The sequence below is a fragment of the Nematolebias whitei genome, chromosome 6 (genome assembly GCF_014905685.2).
Source record: "Nematolebias whitei isolate Nwh7 chromosome 6, NemWhi1, whole genome shotgun sequence".
In the NCBI taxonomy this organism is placed as follows: domain Eukaryota; kingdom Metazoa; phylum Chordata; class Actinopteri; order Cyprinodontiformes; family Rivulidae; genus Nematolebias; species Nematolebias whitei.
In genome coordinates this window covers 13,710,350-13,719,624 of record NC_056503.1, presented here as the reverse complement: position 1 = coordinate 13,719,624, position 9,275 = coordinate 13,710,350, and the positions used below count along the sequence as shown (strand labels likewise).

Here is a 9,275-nt window from a genome sequence, read left to right as displayed (position 1 = left end):
TTGTCAGACAGGCCCCCTCCCTCTCGGTTTTCAAGTCCCGTTTAAAAACTCACTACTATTCAGTGGCTTTCAGCACAGAATGTTTTGTGTTTTGATCCTGTATGCTCCACACTGGTTTGTCATCATTGTCTGCATCGTTTTTATATATGTGTTCTGATTTGCCTCAGTTTGTATTTTGCTTTGTGTGTTGCCTGTTGTTTTGTCTGTACAGCACTTTGGTTGGCCTTGAAGCTGTTTTAAGTGCTCTATAAATAAAGTGGTATAGTATGGTATTAATAGCCACGTTTACCTATTACATGATACAACGGCATGCCATACTACTCGAGTGCCATCTAGCGGCTGAAAATGGTAGTGTTCAGTATTTTCAGTCAGAATTAATGAAATTGGTCATATCTCAGGGGCAGCACGGTGGCGCAACTGGTAGAGCTGCTGCCTCTCAGCGAGCAGGTCCCTGGTTCAAACCCCGGTCCAGGGGCCTTTCTGGGTGGAGTTTGCATGTTCTCTCCGTGCATGCGTGGGTTTTCTCCGGGTGCTCTGGTTTCCTCCCACAGACCAAAAACATGCATGTTAGGCTGATTGATAACTCTAAATTGTCCCTAGGTGTGAGTGAGAGAGTGAATGGTTGTTTGTCTCGTTGGTCTCTATGTGGCCCTGTGATGGACTTGCGACCCGTCCAGGGTGTACCCCGCCCCTCGCACAGTGATTGCTGGACATGGGCACCAGCGACCCCCGTGACCCAAAATGGAATAAACGGGTAAAGATAATGGATGGATGGATGGATGGTCATTTCTCATCCAAAAAATGGTTTATAAATATGGGAAAAATCCATAAATATGTCGCTTCGGTGTATAAGTCACAGGGCATGCAAATTATGCAAAAAACTGTGACTTATAGGGCGAAAAAATATGGTAAATAAACTCTTCCTCTCCCCCTTTTTGCTAGTCTACTTCCCTTCCTCATAAGATAGACTTTGCGTCTCCAAAAAGTCTATATCAAAAGAGCAGGATCTACCTCCTACTAAACTTATCAACTCTTGTACCTGTGTCAGACAAGGCGACACCTCTGTAATCTGAAAATCAGGTAAAGACGACACCGAAGGGAGGTCAGAGTCGTTGTCTTCTTCAAGTTTGCTTCAGGCCTCCTTTGAGCCAGGCTCCGGTCCCTCCATCTGGGATGGAGCCAGCTGGCCAGACACCCCCGGAACGATGGTGCTGTCTGGCCATATGAAACGAACAAATGTAGTCCTGTAGAAAGTTTACAACTTTCTGGGATGACAAACTCCGACTCCTTTCACCATTATATCCATTGTGGTAATGAGTACATCTTCGGGCAGGACAAACCCATCTTCCTTCTGACGAAGGATGACTCTCAGTGCCAACCAGTTCTTTTTCGGCACATTCAATTTACTTCACAAACTTCAGAAACTTACCTTAATTTTTAAAAATTAGTCCTAAATTTAGATAAAATCTCTTCTCAAAGTTTAAAGTATTTTGCGTTATTCACACTTCTGAAATAACACCATTGGTTATGCATTCGTATTTCACACTTGCCATAATTTCACATTTTTGTTATTATTCAAACTTACAATAAACATTACAAAATTGTGACTTTAACCAACTGGGTTTTATGTGTTTAATTCAAGTGACGGGGATCACAACATTGCCAATAATCCACCATTATTTTAATCAAGGTCATCCACATTTATTATTCTTATTGCACACCTGTTAAAAAGTGTACAGACCTCTTTACTTTCCCATATCACTAGCATACTGAAAACAAAAGTCACGTGGTGAAACATCTAAATCGTTTGCTAATCAGCAGTGTGTCTGTGCAGTGCCTCTAGTTGCTAAGATCTTGCTATTTACTAACATTAAATTCAGTGGTGAACTGGGAAATGGAGTTTGAGCTTCTGCTGTAGCCTGTAGGTCATACTGGTCATACTTCTCACAGCCAGCAGCAAACGCATTATAACAGCAGATGTTGATGCTTGATCAAATTAAAATAACATCTGCATGTAACTACAGTCTTGAAATAAATTACCTGTAAAAGTGAGTTTTTGGGTGGGGGTGGGGGTAGTCTGGATGATTTCGAGCATATCTTGTCAGTCCAAAAGTTTACTCAACTCCTGGTGATAAATACTGACAAACTTAACGCTGTGTCATGTGAAAGAGCAGCAGTTGGATATTAGCTCAGTCTTTTACACCAGTATGTCATTTAGAGACAGTTTTTTATAAGCCTGAATAACTTCTTTAAAAGAAGCCCTTGTTTGGCTAGCCTTTAGCCTAGCCTAGACAAAAATTACTGCTTCTTTCTTCCAACTCTGTACTCTATGACTGATGTCACAGCTGGTATGATAGTTACTATTAATAATTATTTGACAGGTCATCACTTCAAATGTGACCAGACCAACACATTTGGGGCAGTTGTGGCTGAGTGGTTTGAGCAGTCATCCTCCAATGGGAGAGCTGGGGGTTTGATTCCACCAGCAGTCACATCTTGAAGTGTCCCTGAGCAAGACACTGAACCTCTCATTGCCTCCGATGGGTGTCCCATCAGTGTATGAATGTGATAAAGCTCTGATTAATCTCTATAGATTCAGATTAGCTTTGTACAGATCTAGTAGAGTGCTGTATGAATGGGTAAATGAGGGAACACAGATTGTGTTGTAAAGAGCTTTGAGTATCTTGATAAGATGATGCTATATAAGTACAATCCATTTACCATTTACCTTTATTATTACCACAGAGGTGCAAAAGTGCTCCCAAGTTCTAGGTCCAATCAAGAAATTGTCTCATTCCAGCAAGACCATACGACATCTCTCTAATGCAGATTAGCAGAAGTTTTTGGTGCCGGAATGTAATCTGTGAAATGAAACTATCAGCTAAAACACCAGCAAAAAGTCACATAGGAAAATGTGTTCACATTTCTATGGTACATTCATCCCAGTTTTAAAGGACCCTTCTTTGGCGTGTGAGCACAGTTGTGTGTTTGCAGTATCAAAGGGCAGGAACAGACTGTCAAAACAATAAGACCGTGCACTAATTCAGGCTTGTCCCTGACAGGCCGTAGAATTTGTCGAGAAATCATCTCTCCGTTTCCGTCGGGGTGCCTGGCTGACTCCCCCAGCAAAATGAAAATAATCTAAAGTAATTAGAAGTGTGGCCGGTCTGGTCTTGAGAGCCCCCGGGCGGCAGGGTAAACATGACGGAGGGGGTCTGGGTGGGGTGCGAGCGAGGAGGAGAAGGGGGTGCTGACCTTGTCCACATAAAGCAGTGATTTATGAAGTGCAGGGCACAGCAGCGGGGCTTCTGTCTTCTCCCTCAATACCAAATTACTGAGGTGGAGATTAACACGCCGCTCACAAACGGGCCAACTTCCAGACCTGAGGAAATATTTTATTTACGTTTTTCTCCTTTCATTTCCTCTGCCGAACGTTAATGTTAATTGGGATGCATGGACACCGAGTTTATCCTTTAATATCGAGGGGTGGGCAATTAAAGTTGCACACTGTGCACTCACAGAGCTTGATGGATGTGCCAGTTAAAGAATAAACTGCAGAGTGTTTTGCAAACAGGAGGCCGTCCACTCGTTTTGGTCTCTGAAAGAGTTCCCACCAACTGATTGAGTCACCCCACATTTAAGCAAAATAAAATGTGCAGGGGGGGGGGGTATGTATACAAACTCATGATGGAGACTTAATGCAGCTTTTCGTCTGTGTCAATAGGAGGTCTGGAAATGAATGGAGGAACTATTTCATGTGGATTTGGCTGCAATATTTTCTTTCTCTGCGTTTTTTTTCCTTTTTACCCCTCCACTCTCCTGGAGGATGTGCTGGAATGTGCACGGCACAGGGCTTCCCAGTGTTTCCATGTGCCCCCCTCAACTGCAGCAACATGCACAGGCCCTGCAGCAGCTCACCGGGTTGAAGGCAGTTTGCCACTCACACGAATCCCCCTCCACCCGCCACAACCCCCATTCTCCAGCTTGTTGTGGAGTATGCAACTGATGATGAGATTGATCAGGGCTATTCAACTGGTGGCCCGTGGGCCATTTCCGGCCCACAGGTGATTTCAATCCGGCCGACTAATGACTCAAAAAAAATTATTTATTTATTTAAACATTTATGTACTTTTTTTTTTTTTTTTTTTGGTTTCTGGGTCTCAGGGCAGTTGGTAGAGCTCAGTGAGCATGTTACCCTGGTTGAAATCCTGGTCTGGGGGCCTTTCTGGGTGGAGTTTGCATGTTCTCTCCGTGCATGCATGGGTTTTCTCTAAGTACTCTGGTTTCCTCCTACAGACCAAAAACATGCATGTTAGGCTGATTGGTAACTCTAAATTGTCTCTTAAGTGTGAGAGAGAGAGTGAATGGTTGTTTGTCTGGTTTGTCTCCATGTGTCCCTGTGATGGACTGGAGACCTGTCCAGGGTGTAACCTGCCTCTTGCACAGTGGGCACCATTGACCCCCGCGACCCCCCTTCCCAAAAAAGGAAGAAGTTGGTAAAGATAATGGATGGATGGTTTGGCTTTTTGGTTCTGTTTATTGCATTTATGATTCAATGCGATAAAACAAGCACATCTAAAAGTTAACAGATCATTGTAAAACTTGGTTTATTTACATAATGACTTTAATCGCTGGATGTCCGGCCCCTGAGCTGCTGACCTTCAGAAACTGTGGCCCCCAATCAGTTTAGATGAACAGCCCTGATGTAGATTTTATCAATTTATGGAGCGAACACAACTCTAAAAGACTGCAACTGTGAATCAATCACATCAAATACAAAAGTTACTACAAATGAGTCAATTTTACAGAATGTGAGCCCAATGTGAGCTGTGGTAGTAACTGAGAGTCATTCCCAACTTGTAGTTTGATTGTTAACTCATTACACAAGATCTTTGCTTAAAAGTATGACAGTAAATATTAGAGTGAACTGTCAACAAAAATGGTTAAATCATGTCATCTGGACCTGTTTCTTTAAGTGAAGACCCTCATTTATCGCGGGGGTTATGTTCCAGACACCCCTGCAGTAAGTGAAAACTCGCAACAATGTATTTATTTTAGTATTTATATATATTAAGGCTTTATAAATCCTTCCCACACTCTCGCAATGTTCTAAACTCTTAAACCTTTGTCATTTTAACAACATATGTAGTTATATGTACTGTACTGTAGCTACTGCAAAGTTTTACATGGGGGCTCATCAGCCTTGGTCCGGTTCTGGTTCGTTTCTGATTGGCTCTCTGCATCCGTTTAGCACCAGACTCTTTAGAAGAGAGCCGGAACTTCAGAGAACCAGCATAAAACCCCACAATGGTCCCGATAGTGTCCAAATAATCTAGAGGGGTCCGGGTGAGCTCCGGAGAAGACACCAGACCTCCCAGCAACACATCTCCACTTGAGAGGCTTCATGGGCCGGCAAGCAGCACTCAGACTGACCGATGAGACTGGAAGTAGTTCTGGTCCAGTTCTGGTCCAGTTCTGGTCCAGTTCTGATCGGTTCACTGCATCCACTGCGCTGAAGTCATTATGACTAAGACCAAACTTGTTTAGATAGGTTTGGATCAAATCAAAACTTTCCTTCCATTTTCAGTAGAAAGCAGCAGCTGGAAGCACTGTTGGCTTCTGGGTAATGCAGTTCTTTTGAACTGCTGATACAATGTAGGCTCATTGAAAGAAAACTACAAAATAGCTGCACCTATCCAAAGTTTTTTTCCATTAACTTTTTATCTGTACCGTCCCACTCATGTGAGTAATATTAAAGTTGAGAATCGTTGATAAACTGCAAAAGAGCAAGTCCGCAAAAGACAAACCGCGACGTAGCGAGGGACTACTGTATTTCTGTCTGTTAGCAAAATGTTTCAAGGAAACACTGAACAGATTTTAACGAAACTTTCAGAACGTAATCACTAGATGTACATGTACAACTGATTCCCACATGGAGTCAAACAAATTCAAAATGGCAACCACAGGCTATTGAGCTTTGAAAACACAAAAGATGCTATAACTCAGTCATTTTACAGCTAATGGGTTAGGAGTCATTCCCAGTTACTGACTGTGTGACACTTAAAATAATTAAAAGTGCCGTTTAATGAAGATAAACCCCAGATCAAGTCAAAACCAAATTTATTTGATCATGAAAATGCTCATGTATGAATTGTTTTTTTGCATGACGGAGCGTCTAAAATAAAAACATAAACCACAAGCGAAACGGGGGTCTATTTAAGTAACCTCATCTGAAGCATTTCACAGCACTTTAAAGCCTCGTGCTGCAAGAGTCTCCTGAACAAGTATGAAACTCTGTGTGGCTCGATACAGTCGGAGCTGAACGCACCCTGCAGCCTGCTGGCTTTGAAGTTTGTTGATAAAGAGCTTTGCCACACCACGCACAATAGTTGTGACAAAAGGCAGTGGGCATAATTCAGATAAAACACACCAATTTCATCTATCAGAACACTGGTTATGGAAAATACTCAAACAAAACATGAATTAGAGCCGGTGCATTGCAAATAACTCTCCTGGATTATTAAACGAACAAGTGTTTTATATTCACCCCCATCAGTCTTCAAGAGCCGCCCAGTTTGGGTGATGGTTATATATTCAAGCACATAGAACATCTTTCATGTCCCATCTGGCAATTTGACGCCTTATTGTAGATGTTTTGTGATGCATTTAACACAAACAAGAAAAGAAATGGGCAATTTCTTCTCATAAATCAGAGGCTTTTCACTCTTGAAGCTGAGATGTGGGGAAAAAAGGAGCGCAAACAATACGATTTTAATCTTTTTTGGTTGTCGTTTGTGCTATTTTGGCTTTGGAGTGAGTCTACTTAACCTTGTGTAAAAATTATATCTGCTCCTATATAAGTTACAACTCTCAGTTACAAGTCTGAGAGCAACTGCTGATCATAAATAGATGTTTAGGTCATAAACGTGCAGTCTGTTTCCTCCATTCGTGCAGTCTTTTTTCTTTCTGTTTTTTATGATTGCATTTTTTGATGATAAAAATGTTTCACATCAGCAACAAATTGAATTCATAAATATTTTAAGGCATCTCATTCTCCCCTGAAATGATAAAAAAAAAAGTTTCATTCAGTTGAGCACGCCCTCTCCTGGCCGACTAGAGGAGTGCAGCTTCTCTCCACCGGCGAGGCCCAGGTCTCATCCAAAGGGGGTCCAACCTCCGGGATGCGAAGCTCCTGTGCACTTTTCCTCTTTTTTCCCCAGAAATTTCCTTGTTTTAAGGAAGAAAAAAATACTCAAACTACCCCAGATCCTCGATCAGACCCGGAGAGGCCCGCGGAGCAATCACTTTCCCAGATTACTTGTATTTAATACACAATGCATCATAAAACAAATCCCTCATCCTGACAGGAAGAAAATAGAATAGCTCATTCGACTTGAGCTTTCCCAATTTATAGCTAAATTAAAAAGGCTTCCAACAATGGACAAGTCGAGCCAAGGCAGGAAATCAATGACCAGGGCGGAGCAGGGTGGGCAGGAGGGGGTTTCTCTGGTTTTCAAGGAGTGCAGCTTGATGGGAATCGGTGCTGGGGTCCATATGATTTTTACTGTCCTTCCTGTACATTTGCTCCACGATTCCATGAAAACAATGGGCATTATGGAAGGTCAATGTCACAGAATGAGGAGTTATCCATCATCATTATCATTCAAAAGTCCCCCCCCCCCCCCCCCCAGGCTGTAATAGCTGCTTAATAAACTCTGCTCACCATGTTTCAGTTTAGAGCTCCAGATCACTCAGTGTGTGATAACTGTGTTTGAGCAGGTGCAGGAAAACCTAAAAGTCATGACAGGGTTTAAACAGTTGGCTGTTTTTACCAATTTCGTTTTATTTATATATAAAACAAAACAACAAAAAAAAGATTTTATTGAAGAAAAATGCAGATCTGGCATTTTTCAATGAGACACAATTTTGGAGAAAATTCTTTATTTTTAATGATAAAAAGAAAAGGGCCAACGTCTTGTGAGTTTTTGTTCTACAAGTTTTTAGCATCTACATTTACGCCGCTGACGTTAAAACTGTTGAGATTATTATTTTTCTTCCAAGTATGAGACATTCAGTAAATTACAAATTAAAGAAATAATAAAAAAAATGGGTTGGATTCTCACACGATTGAGAAAAGCATGTTTCTTGGGGCAAAGCCTAAGAACAATAAGCCACAGTTAAAATATTTATTGGTATTTTTTTATGTAAATTAAAGGATGGGGGGTGGGGGGGGCAGCTTTTTGAGGTGATGAAGCCATTGTCTTAAACTTAAGGAGTTTCCTGAAGGAGTCAGTTGTGGCTAATTTGCTTGTTCTATAGTTTTATGGTTCATTGATTTAATGTTCTCCAAACAAAAACGTTTCACGGACGGAATTAAAACTTCTGGATGTTTGAGTTGAAAAATATGAAAATGTAAAAGACCAAGTGAGGAAATATCCTGCATTGAAGTGTGCTGCACCCATGCGTGCGTGCGTGCGTGCGTGCGTGTGCAGTCCATCCCTTTTAGTAGCGCCCCCCCCCCCCCCCCCCCGCGACCTTTCCATGACCCCGCTCACCCTCTCCAACCCCGGACTCCTGTCACTTTTAAAATTTACCGCAAGAGAGGAGTTCCAATGATCAGGTTGTGTGTTGGGGGGGGGGGGGGGGGGGGGGATGTTCTTCTTCAGTGGACTTTCCCCAGTCGGAGCAGGATTCGGGGATCTTTATGAGACAACGCGCGCGTGAGACATCCCACCAACCGTCCCGCGCGCGCCCCCGACACCTCCCCTCTGCTGTCACACAGACCGAGCGTCCCGGCGGGATGAGGAGGAGGAGGAGGATGGTGGTGGTGATGATGATGAGAAGGACGGGGGGGAAGAGGACTAGAAAGATGAAAAGTTGAATAGAGGACACCTGGGCGCGTCAGGACGGGACAGGACAGGAAGAGGAGGGGGGGTGACACGAGACGCGCGCAGCATCAGTGGAAAAGTTGGCAGCAAGTTGATGATGGGACTCAGTTCCGTCCCGCGGTGTCTGTAGGACGGTGAGAGGCTGTCTGAGGGGGGAGGCTGCCTCCACCGACCCGCGCGGTGTCCGAAGAGGAAGGGGGGGGTGTAAGGTTCGAGCGCACGGGAGACACGGGGACGCGTTCTGCGGCTTGGAGGCACGAGGAGGAACCGAGGAGGCACGAGGAGGCACACAGGCGGTGCGTAAAGTCCGAGGAGCGCGCTGCGCCTCCTCATTTATTTCAAAATATTCTCTCTGTATTTTTATTATTTCTGGAGTTTTATCCCCCC

The 9,275-nt window shown here is 43.3% G+C and overlaps 1 protein-coding gene across 1 annotated transcript in view; it reads left to right on the top strand.

The window, feature by feature from the left end:
- Positions 1–9,000: 9,000 nt before the first annotated feature.
- Positions 9,001–9,275, top strand: part of mecom (MDS1 and EVI1 complex locus) — a 32,959-nt gene continuing 32,684 nt past the window's right edge. Inside the window, exon 1 of the mRNA XM_037677405.1 lies at positions 9,001–9,184. The gene's annotated coding sequence lies outside the window, so the exon portion shown is untranslated. The remainder of the gene's footprint in view (positions 9,185–9,275) is intronic.